The following is a 16,210-nucleotide window of genomic DNA, read 5'->3' as shown; positions in this document are numbered from 1 at the left end:
CTAAGCCAAATAACACCTCTCTATTAACATTTTCTACTACCAGCAATGTTTGCTGGAACATAATATCACCGATGTTACAATTTACTTTGATTTCGTATTTTACAACCTTACTTTTAGTTCCAGTTATACCTACTATGTATACTCTGGTTACTGGTAATAGTGGTAAGTTATGTTTAGTTCTTAATGTATTAAAGAATTTACTAGAAATAAGTGAAACTTCACTACCAGAATCAATAAATATGTCGACTTCGAAATCTTCTATCTTTCCAACTATAATTGGTTGTGGATTAACTGTAGCTACACCAGGTTCTTCTAGTAGCCACTATTCTTTTCTTGGTACTTATGTATAAAGTAAGCATACTTATTATAAGGTAGGCCTTCTAATGTATTTCCATGACTTGGGCCCCGGCCCTGGATCCAGATCGCCTGATGTTTTCCTCATTATTTGTAATCACCAGCTGGTTACCAAACCTAGGTATGATGTTTCCATTTTGTACTCTATCGTTACCAGGTACAAACTCCTGTGTAGTTACTGGGCCTATGTTCGAAGGTGGATGTCTTTTTTGATAATTTTCGTTACCACTATTCTGATTACCCTGGTGTACTCTTGCCAGATTCGTCTCATGTCTTTTGAAATTACTATTATTACTGTAATTATTATTCATTATGTAGTTTTGATTCTCATTTTGATGCACATTCTCATTTCAGTCCTTATTTATTGCAAGTGCGTCTACAAAAGATAACAACTCTTCTATCATCTTCCACCTGCTACATAATATGTCTTTCCTAGCCTTGGGTAATTGCCTTATCAAAATCCTTACCAATCCCTCTTCCTCCATTGGTTTATCTTAGTATTTTGCTCTTGTATGGTTGTAATACTTTGGGTCCCATAAATCAGATATTAACTACTCTTGGGCACTTATTGACCAAAATTTCTCCTTAAACTTTTTCTGAAAGTCTGTCTAAGACGAGAAATTCCCTATATTCACTGTGCCCCATTCTAATGCCTCTCCTAGAAGGTAACCTACAGCGAATTCTATCTTTTTTGCATCTTCCCAATTTTTCGGTGAGGCTTGATTAAATAGTTTCAATAAATGATTTGAGTGTACATCTCCATGCGGTTTAAATTTGGGAAATTGTCTGGAGAGTCCAGAATTTGCTCCCTGTTGTAAATCTGTCACTACTTCACTAGTCAACACTACATTCTATGGAGCCACCCCTTTCTCTACCTTATTCTGGATGAGTTTAAACTCTTTCCACAAATCGTCCATGCCTTTTTAGTATCATCAAGTTCTGAAGCTAAACGTGATGGAACATTGTCTGGGCTTACTCTCTCAGCAACTTTTTGGTAGATCAACTCCTCTACCTGTTCCTCCAGACCGCTTATATTTATGGTGTCTGATGTTGCTAGCTTTTGCTTAAAATTTCTCTCCACTTCATCCACTTGAGTGTTGACTCCTGCAATTTGCGATTGGACAGTAGGGATCAGTTTATCGTGTCTTTTGATGCTATCTTTTAAGGTATGTAGTCTTTGTTTCACTGCTTTGAATGTAACATTACATAAATTTTGAAGTGATCGAAATTTTTCATTAAATTCAGACTCTATAGTGTTACATTTATCTTCAATATCAAATTCTAATTTCTGGGTCAACTGTTGAAATTGATCATCCTGCTTTTGGCTAATGTCCATTAACTTTTGATCTATTTGTACAGTTAAAGAATTACTTAATTCATTCTTTAAATCTACTCATAAATTTTCCACTTTATCATTTAACACCTCAAATTTAGAATTTAAAGCTTCAACCTGTGCTTCTAGTCTTTCACTTAAAGTTGTACTTATTTCATTTCTCAAGGAATCAATTTGAGCAGTTGCAGCTACACTTTGTCCCTCTATTTTTTCCCTTAATGAAGCATTTAGAGCATTTAGTTCTTGTCTTAAAGAAGCTAAATCTGCATCTAATTTTTCACTTAAAGAGGAAATTTGAGCAGTTATTAAATTTGATAATTTAGTCCAATCTGGGATCTCTCTACTAATTCTTATGGCCATGCCCGATTCAGAAGTTTCTGTACATCGTTGTTCCTGCTCCATATTTTTATTCTTTTTTGACCTTGTGATCATTAAAAAAAATCACTTCTGTGAATAATGACCACACTACTTTACATTCAAATAGTTATTGTCTTTAGCTCACCCATTAAAGAGTTATAAGCTGCGTTGGTGAGGTGTAGAACTGGCACTGGTGAATAGCACGGGTGCCGGTAGTGGCGAACATTGGTTGCGGCGTCGGCGTCGGTCCAATGAACCAATTTCTCCATCTTGTTATTAAGGGTTGCTATGGCAACTCTCAATTTCTTCATGTCTCAATTTATTCGAAAAAAATTCTTCCTTTTCAAGTCCTGATCACTTTAGTGGGCACGTTCTGACGGTTTCCAGTGACTAGAGGGAGCAGTGTGGTGCTGGTGTGCCAGACCTGCACTCCCACTTTATTATTGAGCTTACATGGAGTTGTTTTGCCGATCTTCTTTTCAAGATAGCCGGCTGCGATTGTCTGCCCAACTTCTTCTCCAAAGATAAGTTGCTGTTTCATAGGAATTTTTCATACTCTTAAAATAACTCCGTACACTCAGGGTACTCTTAAATCAACCTCACTATATTTTCACTTCCACAAAAAAGACACCATATAAATGATTCATTTTTGTAAGCCCAACAAGTACCAGTCCAACAAATACTCTTATATACTTTTTAACAAATACAATCTAGAAAGCTCTAGCAAGTCCACCATCCGGACCTCATGAAAGTAAGTGAATAAGTAACTGTCTTTTCTTTTCTTTAACAACATTCAACTATTCTCAATAATGACTGATGTAGCACCATCACGGAGTACGGCACGTTTGCTCCTTGTGCTGGGCGTGTAACTTCTGAGGCGAGCGCTGCGAATACCTGCCCGCGCCGATCAACCATCCGATACACGTCAGTCCTGCACACACATAATCATGGCACAGTAGACATAGTTCCACTTTCACACAGTCATCTTTAAAATAATGCATGTTTGAGTCAGCAGAAATATGAGTGCCTCTAGAATTTACCCCAAAATTCTCGAGGCACTACAACATATAATAATAAGGAAAACAATTAAATCATTAGATTTGCATACAAACATAAATGAGTCTAAGTTAAAATTTTAGATCTCCCTTAGCACAATCAAAAAATCCATTTGTGGTGTAGAAAGCCTTCCTTTTAAGCCAGTTTTGTAGAACATTTCTGATGGTTTTTAATCAGATAGTGTGTGCTTCTGGTGTCAGTTCACTGAACAGTTTTACTCCAAGCTATGTATAGCTACTGTGAGTCTTGCTTAATCTTGTAAAGGGTTGATCAGTCTTGTTTTTGGACGTTTATTGTGACAATGAGGTGATTACCTTAATCTGTAGCTCTCTTTGCTTTCTTTTGTGTAGACTAGGCAACTAAGTATAAATAATGAGGGGACTGTCATGACACCCAGTTTCTTGAAAAGTGGCCTAAAAGATACATTGTTTATAAAAATACCTGCTACATGCCTGATAGCCTTTTTCTGCCACATAAAGACTCATTTTGCCCCAGTGGAGCTGCCCCACAGCAATATACAGTATGTCATGAGGCTACGAAAAACTGCATCATGTTTCATTTACACATGCTCTAAGTTTATGTAACAGGTATATTACTCTTGATAATAATTTAATGCATGTAGACTGTGTGTAGAGGTTCCATATTAATTTGGAATCCAAGTGTACATCAAGCTGTTAAACCAACATACAATTATTGTTGGTACTGTGTGAATTAAAAATTTCATATTTGGTTGCTTTACTGTTAATTCATTGTCTTTATACTAGTTACTAGAAATTCTCAGGGTTGCCTTTGCTCTGTTCCTTTAGAACCACTATGTCATTTCCATTTCCAATGAAAGTGGTATAATCGGCATTCAGAGCAGATTTACATGGCATGATACTAGGTAGGTCACTAATATAGATTATAAGCAATAGGAGCCCAGTACAGAACTTTGAGGCATGTTTCTTGAAAAACCTAGGAATCCAGAACCTGTACCATAAAAATGTAGCTTCTGCTTCCTATTGTCAAGATATGATTCTATATGGGTGAGTTTTGTATCACAAATGCCAAAGCATCCAGTTTGTCTATTATGCAATGACTCACTGAGTCAAATGCCTTGCTTACGTCAATCAATAGGGCATTAACAGGTGATTTTGCTTTAGAGGCACTGAGTATTGTTGAAAGAACACTTTTAGCAGCTTCCAGTGAAGATGAATTTTCCCTGAAGCCATATTGAGTGTTTGTTAGCGTTCCATTACAGGTGAAATGTTTTTAAATTTGTTGGTACATGCAATGTTCAACTATTTTCAAAAGTATTGGTACAAGAGAAAAAGGATGATAGTTATCAATACATGACTTGGTCGTGGGTTGGGATTGACTGGTGAAGTGATAGTTACATTTAAGGCTATGGTTCAATGGGAGGAGCTTTTTGACTAGGACAGTGTGACTGAATTTGTGTATGGGACACTAGGCTAGGCCTTTGGAAGGAGGTGTCTCAGGATCGCAGAGGGATCAAGAGGACTGAATGGAGGTTGGTATTGTGTTGGCTATGGTTGAACTTGGGTGGGAGATGGGTTGGGATTGGAAAATCAAGTAAGATGTTAGGCTGGGCTTGTGGGCATGGAGAGTGTGTTGTGAATACTCATTGTGGGAGAGGGATGACACTTTTGAGGTATTTGAACAACAGGCTGGAGAGTTCCTTCAGTTACTGTAGGATATTTTGTTGAAGTTTGGTATAAAGGAGGATTACACTGAGTCTGCAAGTAGATCCCTGAGCTGAAAGGTGGAGGATTTTGAACAGAGGCAACAACTGATGGGATTGACTGTTGGGAGAGGTAATTTATTAATCAAGGACATGCTGTGGAAGGGCTAAAGACTGCTCAATCTGGAATTTAAGGAGGGATTGGTGGAAACATGGGTTGCACTCAGAGAAGGGAATGTTCTGTGTGAGGCCTATAGTAATGATACCAAAGTTTAAGCAGGACTAGAGGAAAAGCATGTGTGACTGTTGTTTGGCTACAGTGAAAGCATGTTTACAGAAGGAATGTAATTATTGTGGTATAGGGCTAGGGATTTTGATGAGATAGGTTAAAAAGAAGGGATGGTGTAGACTGGTGTAGGTAACACTTGACAAGAAGGAAAGAAGAACAGAGTGAAAAATTTCTGTGTACTGGCAAATTGGACACCAAAAGAAAGCACAGAAAATTATGGACAACAAACAGTTGTTAAATACACTGTAAAGATTGCCGAAAGAAATACCCTGTAAAGACTGCTGAATAGCAAATAAGACTGCAAGGAAATGGGAGAAGATTGCCAAATAGAAATGTGACAAATCTTGTAATGAAACAAATATTTCGTCCAAAAAAGTGTAAAATGAATAGCCCTACATTTCCTTTGTTGGTGCTTAAAAATGTGGGTGCGAGTAATATTAGAAGACCATAGCAATGAGGGAGATGATGTCGGCAATACTACTGTAATAAACAGTGCAGAACATACCATACATGGAATGAAATTAGAATGTGTTGCAAAAAAGATATAACTATATTGATGGAGCTTTGTCTACTACCAGCACTATAGGGGAAATACTTCTGCTGTTTTCTTGGTGTGATAACTTAAGTGAGATCACAATGTGTTGTGTAGGAAAACAGTTTCTTTCCTCTCTGCTTGTTATGGTAGAACACACTACACTAACTGTTCTTAAGTGGTGTTGGCATGGATAAGGAATCTTTGCAAATTTCCTACTAATTTCACCAGCAAAGTAGAGTAATGTTAAGGAGAGGGTATCTGCAACATAGCTGGAAGTGAGGACACAGATGTTGGAAATCAGAACTAATAGCAAGATCTCTACCCATAATGATTATTAAATTCTAATGCAAACAGCAGATTGTTGCCAACAACAAAGCTTTGCACCTGTAACTTCTGCCATCAAGTAGTATCACTGCTCTAATAAACATCTACAATGCATGCCAAAGCAAACTTATGTCTCAATGCCACAGATGTAGGCATAATGTTTCTAGTCTTTCAAACACTGTGCAAATCTAGTTGTCACTCCAGCTGGCGTTTTAGATTCTACAAAAATCATGATATAATTAATGAAACTATATGATTAGTTGATGCATTTTCACAATATGCCAGTACAGGTGCTGTGTACATGGATATTGAAGAAGTTTTAAGTAACATGAATAACTTTCCTATAAAATCTTTTAAAATTATTACCCCTTCTCCATAATTAAAACTATTTCATCCTCCTTCAGAAATAAACAGGATTACAGCTTTTGTAATGTGGTACATTATCGATAGTACCGACAGTGTTAAGTGGGTGGTGAACAATGAGTTTATGTGTGTGTAAAGCTCTACAGTCAGTCAGTTCCACGCCATGTTGTTAGAGTGTTCACAAAGTAAAGATTGATGTACATTGAATTTTCCTTGTTAATAAATATTTTTTAACATGGTAGCAGTCTGCAGTTGTTAACAAAAACAAAGAAAATTGTTACTCAGAAAAGTAGTTATCAGATGTGAACTGAAAAGAAGATTGTTACTCAAAATGTGTGCTTTGTGAAAATGGATATGGCTGACATTAAGATACCAGTGTTTGATGGAGGGGACTACAGGAACTGGAAATTGTGAATGGAAAAGTATCTGAAGATTAAGAAATGTTGTACTATTGCTTCAAGAGTAAAAATGAGCACAGACAAGGCAGATATTTGGGACGATAAATATCCGACCACAGTGAGCTATATATATGGAGCAAATTCGAACAAGCAACTTGAATTTGTAAGTGATGATGAGACGGTGTTTGAGGTAATGAAAAAGTTCGATGAATTATACTCCAAGGAACTGACAGCACTGCAAATTGTTTGCAGAAATAAGTTGGACAAACTGAAGTTAAAAGACAATAGTGTCACAGCAACATTCTTCTGTTTTTTTAATTTTTTTTGAAAATTCAGTAAATGAATTAAAATTAGCAGGCTCAAAAGTGATGGAAGAGGAGAAACTAAACTACACATAGGGAACCTTGCCAAAATATTTGAGCTAGACTAGAGACTTGAAAAAATGTGATCAAACAGTCAAATACATTAAAGTAATGTTATAAAGATCATTTGAAAAGATAAGGATGAAAATGAAGATGTACAGTCCAATGCATTTAATGCTGATAAGATAACCAGTACAAGATACAAGGATCAGTTGTGTTACAAATGTGGCAAACTAGGATATTTCAAGAGGGGCTGTCACCTGTCAGGAACAAGCAGAGATCCATGAACATGTGGTAGATGCCATCATGGAGGTGGTTGCAGCAGTTGGCAACATGGGCACAGCAATGAGCATAGTGAGGATAACAACAAGTGGTCACATGCTCGAAGTGAGCAGCATGGTTCAACAGATGGTTGGCATAAAATATGATGAGGTTGTCACCAGAATGGAAATGGCATGAGCAGCTTTATAACAGAGGTGCAACCCACAGTGACATGTAATACTGTTGAGACAGGTAACAATGTACAGATTGATTGGTTATTGGGTAGTGATTGCACAGATCATGTTATTAATACTGAAAATTATTTTTCTGAGTGCATAACTTTAAAAGAGCCTGTAAATATAAAAACTGTGGACAGAAAAGTTTTACAAGCTTCAAAAACTATTTTCCGGTTTACGATGACAAGATTCAAACTGAAATTAAAAATGTATTCTATGGCAAATACATGAGTAGAAATTTGTTTGTCTATGCAAAAGTAACAGAAAAACATACAATTTTATCTGCAGGCAATGTCTCGAAAGCTTTTGATTGAGGCAGAAAGGGCCGATTGTATAAACATCTCCAACTGAATATAAAATTTGACGTTGGATCAGAAATGAAACTATGTTCAGGACTCAGCTCTATTATAGGACGCTAAACTTGGATCCAATGAAGCCCGTTCGGATTTGATCTAAGGTAGCACGTAACGTGCTTCGCAACACGACTTCAATCTGTGACTGCCTTTGAGTCATTTATGTCCATGCACTGATGGCTCTAGAGACACCACAATTCTGTACAGGCGAAGTCGGAACCCTTCTGGTCTCACATATCTTATAAAAAAATTTGAAGCTAGTGCATTTAATTTCTCCTCTGTGTCTATAATGACGTTGGTTGGTATTCCGCCTACTACACCATTTACTGCTGCCTGACCTTGCTCTTCATAACATTCTGTACTTGACATTTGATCATTATATAATTCATCCCTTCTGTCAGTGCCTTTGTTATAACAAATCATGTTCACCATAACATTATTCATTTTGCCCCCATTCCATTCCGTGGCCGATATCCAGGAGCAGTATAGAACCGCTTATAGTTTGACTTCTGATTTTGTTGTTGGGTTGGTGATCGGTAACCTCAACTGTTTGTATTGGTTGGTTATTATATCTGGCTTGATGCTGCTGGTCTTGCCAGCTGGGAGACAGCTGTGAAAAATTTTCCATTGGTGGCTCCCGAAAATTATGCTGCCAGTGACCCCTGCTTTGGTTTTGGTTTTTCCCCCAGTATTCCCGACTTTTCGAGTGTTTGTTATTCTGATACCTGGGCATATCTGTGGTTGTTATTTTTATTTTGATGCACAAATATGGAACTGTTGTGGTTTTGCATGTTGGCGCTGTCAATCCTGGGCTTGCCAGTAGGCACAGTTCCGTTGCCGTTTTCAGCATGATTCCAACCACTTTTGTAGTTCGCTTTATGTTGCGGGCCGCCACTGCAGTTGCCATTCATACTTTTCAAGTCTTCTTGAATTAAATCAAGCAAATTCACCACAGATAAAAAGTTCTCAAGAGTATTTTCGGGATCATGTGTTAGCTTTTCCCGAATACTGACTGGCAACTTGACTTTTAAAATTCCCGTCATATCTTTGATGTAGGGTTGTGCCAATACCATGTGTTTCCAATGAACTTTTCAAAATGTTTCTGAAGACTACCTTGCTTGGCATTGTAAGTCCCCAGGTTGAATACTTCACATCTTAGACGTGCTTGAATATGTGGTGACCAATATTTGTTTAAGAATACTTGTTCGAACTGTTCATATGTTGAAAGGACTCTGCCATTGCCGTGGCCCATAACACTGATTTGCCCTGCCTGTACAAGATGGCAGATTGAATTTTTTGCCATTCATTCCATGTCATGGCAAGATGCCCTTAAAACTGCGTATATACTCTGAAGCGCCAAAGAAACTGGTATAGGTGTGAGTAATCAAATAGAGAGATATATAAACAGGTAGAACACGGTGCTACAGTCAGCAACGCCTATATGAGACAAGTATCTGGTGCAGTTGTTAGCTTGGTTACTGCTGCTGCAATAGCAGGTTAACAAGATTAAAGTGAGTTTGAATGCAGTGTTATAGTCGGCGCATGAGTGATGGGACACAGCATCTCCGAGGTAGTGATGGAGGGGTGATTTACTGTTCGAACATTTTACGAGTGCACCGTGAATATCAGGAATCTGATAAAACATCAAATCTCTGACATTGCTGCGGCCGGGAAAAGATCCTTCAAGAACGGGACCAACGACAACTGAAGAGAACCGTTCAAGGTGACAGAAGTGCATTCCTTTCGCAAATTGTTGCAGATTTCAGTGCTGGGGCATCAACAACTGTCAGCATGCTTACCATTAAATGAAATATGGGCTTTTGGATCAGAAGGCCCACTGGTGTACCCTTGATGACTGCATGACACAAAGCTTTACGCCTCACGTGGGCCCACCAACACCGACAATGACTGTTGATGACTGGAAACATGACGCCTGGTCGGTCGAGTCTCATTTCAAATTGTATCGAGCGGATGGGCGTGTACGAGTATGGAGACAACCTCATGAATCCAAGGACCCTGCATGTCAGCAGGGGACTGTTCAAGCTGGTGGAGGCTCTGTAATGGTGTGGTGCATGTGCAGTTGGAGTGATATGGGACTCCTGATACTACTCTGACAGGTGACACATACGTAAACATACTGTCTGATCACCTACATCCATTCATGTCCATTGTGCATTCTGACTTACTTGGGTAATTCCAGCAGGACAATGTGACATCCCACACATCCAGAATTGCTACAGAGTGGCTCCAACAACATTCTTCTGAGTTGAAACACTTCCACTGGCTACCAAACTAGCCCAAACATCAACATTATCGAGCATATCTGGAATACCCTGCAACATGCTGTCCAGAAGAGATCTCCACCCCCTCATACTCTTATAAATTTAGGGACAGTGCTAGAGGATTCATGGTCTCAATTCCCTCCAGAACTACTTCAGACATTAGTCAAGTCCATGACACGTCATGCTGAGGTATTTCTGCATGCTCGTGGGGGCCCTACATGATTTTAGGCAGGTGTACCAGTTTCTTTCTAACATAACAATCGCAACACTCACTGCTGTAAAAGTTGTTACCGTTTTGACAGATGGAGCGACACTAGTGCTCCAAGCAGCAAGAAAGGTGAACGTCAGACGTATCGTAAGCATAATGTTTGCTTTGCATCCATTTCCTACATAATTTACAAAATATTTGAGTTACTTTCTTGCCTCCAAGGGTTTGTGTAGTATCAAAAGGCATAGATATTTCTAAAAATGATTCTAAAATAAGCAGAAGTATGGACAAAAACCATGAATCCAGTGGCACACTTGTGAAGAAGCACTTGTGCCGTTAGATAGAACTGCAGCTTACCACGTTCATATCAAAAGAATATAAACACACAGATTCACACGTACGAAGCACAGACATGTACCTCTGCATGCAAAAGGAATCGACAGATGATTTATTGTTCCATAGGCCTACTGAGTTGCAGTCACTGTCGCCTGTTGCCACAAGTACGACCTTCAACTTTATGTTATTCTAAGTGGGACAAGCAACTGCCAAATAGTGGGAGAAACATGTTGAAAACAGTATAATGAGCTGATTACATTACATTTCACGCAAAATCAGATATTTGAATAATTTTCAAATCATCTGTCAGTGAACAAGGTGCTGACAAAATACTGTTATCACACGAAGGAAGTAAGGAAAATTAAGGGACTAACAACAGAAGTGAATGAAATACATACCAAAGAAATCAGCAGTCCAAATGAGCCAACTTTTCAGTTTCTTATTTGCTTTCTTGTTGTTAGAAACTAAGTCTTGATTCCAATATTTGAGCTGGTAAGCGAGTCTCACTTTAACAAATATCTTGATCAATAGCAGCTTAGTTTCTTCACAACATCCAGGACGAAAACTTGGGATAGCCATCAACAAGTCCACACATAATGCACCACAGTTTTTCTTGTGAGAACGTTAATCAAAAACTGAAGCCATCTGATCTTCACAATCCCTCAAAAATAAACTAACATTTTCATTGCAAATAACCAAGATCCAAAATTGTCTTCAAACTTTTGAAATGAGAATAAAATTTGTCATTTGCATCTAAGTCCTGAATGTTGCCTACAAGTAGCTTCCTGCACTTGACACAATTATGTAAAGGAAAAAGTTTCTTCAAGATGTAGCCAGACACACATTTCATACTGTTTTGTTTTCCGAGGTCTGCTGGAACTTCCACATTTGGTAGCATTGTTGTAGAACTTGTATCACTGCAGCGTAACAACGGTGAGACCTTTAATGTTTGAGCAGAGTTCATGTCCAGTATTGCCTGACCCCAGTCAATTCCTTCACAATTACTGCTTGTCACATTAGAAGAGTTTATCAATTTACTTAGTGTACAGTTGTTAATTGCAGCACAAAACTGCCTTGGAGATGGTTTGCTGCAAAAACCACCTCTCTGCCTCTCTGTATGTGTTATGTCATACCTAAACAGGTTGTATCTGATACTCTTAAACAAATGTGGGGTGTCATAGAAGAAGGAGATCTTCTGCTCCTCATATACCAAACTTGGATTGTCTTGTGTAATTCCCAGTCCCTTTCTCCAGTCCACAAAATTTGATCCCTGGTAAGTCACAAAAGTCTTCACATCCAATCCAATTTCCTTAAGTCTTTTGACTACTTCAATTGCATAGCTCCCACTGTTCCTTTACAAAACGAGTACAGCGGTGGTCGTTTGAAAGATGAAAAAATGCCATTATCACCAACACACTGTTGGCAATTTTAGCTGTGTATGTAAACACCAAGTCCTCAAAACCAACAACACAGTCAGAAGTGCTGTCATATGTTAAATTTGCCCTTAAAGGCATTTCATCCAATGACATATTCACTAGTTTATCACTATCAGAGAAATGCTGCACCTTTTGCTTTAAAAGGTGGAATATATTGTCACTTATCCCACATTTTATTTGTATGCCTTCCACAAACCTTTGTAATGTACACAGTGATGGAAGCATAAAGCATTCTGACAAAAGCCTGTACACCTGAGTTCTCTAATATAATAAATTTAGAGTTAACAGTTTATTTTCGTCTTTCCATCTTGCAGCACGTTTCTCTTTCAGTGGCATGCTAATCTGGCTTAACAAGAAGTCAAGGGCATCTTTTTTTAAATATCGGGATCCTACAGTTTTCAACATTTGTTTGACCTTGTTCACTTGATCCTTCTGATACAGTTTCTGTTGCTGTATGTACTCAAAATGATAGGCACTTTCCTTGTCTTGTAACAGTTTTGCTGGAAGTTTAGTGATCTGCACGTTCTGACACTTCACACTCTTTCATAAGACATGACTAGCTGCACTTAATCTAACCACTTCATCACCAGAGCAGGTCTGTGTTTATGATTCACACGATTATGGTACTGATACATGGAGACTTGAACTGGCTGCTTCTGTGTCGTAGGAGTTTTACAGCTTTAGATGGATTGTCAAATCTTTGTGGCAGTTTCCTCTTCATCGTCAGTTGAGGTGGATTATTTGGGGTGTCAAACAGTGTGGGTACTGCATTCCACATGAGTTTATTATTGTCTGCATTCATGAACTGGTTTTGTTCGATATGTAGCGAACAAGACTTAATATTATTATAATGTCTTCTTGTCTGCTATTAACTAGCCATTTTCTGCTCCTATTTTTTTTTTTCCTTTATTGAGTTTCGATTCCCCCCGAAGGGGGAGGGCTAGCAAAAGCTTAGTACGCTGCTCTTCAGCCTACAGAATCTGTTTTAAAAAGACGAAGATAATAAATAACAAAAGCAGGAGATAACATCGGTGACTTAAATGGTAAAATGGCATAAAATCGTGGCACTTAAAACATAGAACAAAGGGTTGATGATGCTAATAAAATACATATGAGGCAGACAGATAAAAGAATAGACAGACAATTAAAAAAAACATGGTGACAGTCTGGTTTCTGTTCGCAAGAGATATAAAATTTACACCTAGCGACAGCATGGTTTTTGTTCGCAACACTTTAGGAAGACGAACAGCACTGAACATTAACTTGAAAACTGAACTAAAAATTGGCACAAATATGATATACCACAACCAAGGGCAGATGGGGGGAACCTGGACAGATGACGGGAAAGGAAAGGGGGGGAAGGAGGGGAAAAAACGAAGTGGGGGGATGGGAGAAAGGAGCCGATGGAGGACAAGGACCCACAAGAGGGAGGCAGTTGCTGGGCAGACGCGACAGAGCATGGGGAAAGGCAGAGGAGGGATATACAAAAGGACTCGGGGGGGTGGGGGGTGGAGAGGGGAGGCAGCGAGAGGTTAGGTGGGGAGAAAACAGGATGGAAGGGGGGGAAATGGAGCCCAGGGAAAGGACAGAGGAAAGTAGGGGGGGAGGGTGAGGATTAGAGTTGATAGGAGGAATAAATGGAAGGACAGAGAGCATCATCCGGGAGGGGGAGTTGATGGAAGCCACCTTGGGAAAGGAGATGAAGGGTGTAGAGATGGAGGGTAGGGGGGACACAACAGTAAAGGCAGGGCAGAGGGCGGGGATTGGAGAGGAGAGGAGCAACCAGGGGGTGAGGGGGATCGAGGCGGAAGGAGGTGTAGAGTATGCGGATATGTTTGAGGAATAAGAACAGATGGGGGAAAGGAATGAGGTCATAGAGGATCCATGTGGGGGATGGGAGGCGTATACGGAAGGCGAGGCGGAGTGCATGGTGCTCGAGGATCTGGAGGTACTTATAGAATTTGGGGGGGGGGGGGGATATCCAGGCGGGACTGGCATAACAGAGGAAGGGACGGATTAAGGATTTGTAGGTGTGGAGGATGGTAGAGGGGTGCAACCCCCATGTCCGGCCAGAGAGGAGTTTGAGGAGTCGGAGGCAGTTGTGGGCTTTGGATTGGATGGAGCGGGGATGAGGGATCCAGGTGAGGTGATGGTCAATGGTGAGGCCAAGGTAGGTGAGGGTGGGGGAGAGGCAGACAAGACAGGCGCAGATGGTAAGGGAGAAATCCAGGTGCCGGAAGGAGCGAGTAGTACGGCCTACGATGATCGCCTGGGTCTTGGAAGGATTGATTTTCAGGAGCCACTGGTTACACCATGCGGCAGAAAGGTCAAGGTGATTCTGGAGAAGGCGTTGGGACCATTGGAGGGTAGGAGTGAGGGCAAGGAAAGCAGTGGCATTGGCATACTGCAGGAGGTGTACTGGAGGGGGGGGGGGGGTTGGGGCATATCTGCCGTGTACAGGAGGTAGAGGAGAGGGGAGAGGACAGAGCGCTGGGGCACACCTGCAGAGGGGTAGAAGGTGTGTGAATCAGCATTATGGATGGTAACGTAGGAGGGGTGGCGGGAGAGGAAGGAGGCCATCAGATGGATGTAGTTGACAGGAAGGGCGTAGGTTTGGAGTTTAAACAGGAGACCGTGATGCCAGACACAGTCGTAGGCCTTTTCGAGGTCGAGGGAGACAAAAATGGTGGATCGATGAGAGTTAAGCTGGAGGGAGAGGAGATGAGTGAGGTGTAGGAGTTCGTCATCGCCAGAGAAGGAAGGTCGAAAGCCACATTGGGTGTTGGAGAGGAGGTGGTTACGGCAGAGGTGGTGATGGATGCGCCAGATAAGAATGGATTCCAAGAGCTTGCTGAACACTGAGGTGAGATATATAGGACGATAGGAAGAGGCATCAGATGGAGGCTTGTTGGGTTTGGAGAACATCAGGATATGGGAGGTTTTCCACAGGTCGGGGTAGAAGCCAGTGGTGAGGATGACATTGTAGAAGGTGGCAAGGACTGCAAGGGAGGAGGGAGGGCTGTGTTTGAGGTGGCGGTAGGTAACACGGTCATGGCTGGAAGCAGTGTTGCGTTTAGTGTGGAGTGTGAGGCTGATGTCCTGTGTAGTGATGGGAGTGTTAAGTTCAGATGGTGGTGTGTGGCCCAAGTACTGGAAGCTAGGAGCAAGGGGAGGAACAGGGGTATTTGTACGGTCAATGACGTCAGGGAAGAGGGGAATAATCAAACTGGGGATCATCTGGGATGGAAAAAACATCGGATAGTTGAGAGACAAAGTGGTTGGCCTTACTGAGGTTGTCAGGAAAGGGATGGTCATCAAGGAGGAGAGGGTGCTGCGGGGTGGGGTGGTTCCCAGTAAGGTGGTGGAAAGCAGACCAATACTTGGAAGAGTTTATTGGGACGTGGTGTTGAGTTGTGTGCATGTCTGGCGCCATGCGCGGCGTTTCTTCACAGTAAGCAGGTTGTGGATGTGTCATTCTAATTGCCGGTGGCGGGTAAGTGTGTCCTGGTCACGAGTGCAGAAAAAAGAGCAGTAGAGGCTGCGGGATTCTCGAAGGAGAAGGACAGCCTGTGGGGGCACGGCCAAGTGGTGAGGATGGATGGCTTTGGTGGGGATATGGGTGGCGACGGTGTCAGACCAGGTCTGGTGCAGGAAGGCAGCAGTGCGAGAGATGTCATCAGGAGATTGGAGGGTAAGGTCGTGACATTCAACCTGGGTGTGAATGCAGTACCGGTAGGCATCCCAGTTGGCACGGGAGTAACCATGGACAAGTTTAGGGGGGATGTCAGGGCGAGGAGCGGGGAAGGGTTGGCGACCATTAGAGATAGTGAGGAGAACAGGTGCATGGTCGCTGTCAATGAGGTCATGGACATCTGCGGTGATGGGCCCAAGGAGGTTGGGAGAGGCAAGGATCACATAGGGAGTGGTGTTGGATTCGGGTCGGGTGTGTTGGGGGAGAGGAACCAGGTCTCCCTGGAGGGTGGTGATAAACCGATGCCACTGCTGGACGTCGGCAGGAGGACGGTTGTGGATGTTGAGGTCGACGG

Source organism: Schistocerca piceifrons, chromosome 2, assembly GCF_021461385.2.
Source record: "Schistocerca piceifrons isolate TAMUIC-IGC-003096 chromosome 2, iqSchPice1.1, whole genome shotgun sequence".
NCBI classification, from domain to species: Eukaryota; Metazoa; Arthropoda; class Insecta; order Orthoptera; family Acrididae; genus Schistocerca; species Schistocerca piceifrons.
Note: the sequence above shows the minus strand (reverse complement) of the source record.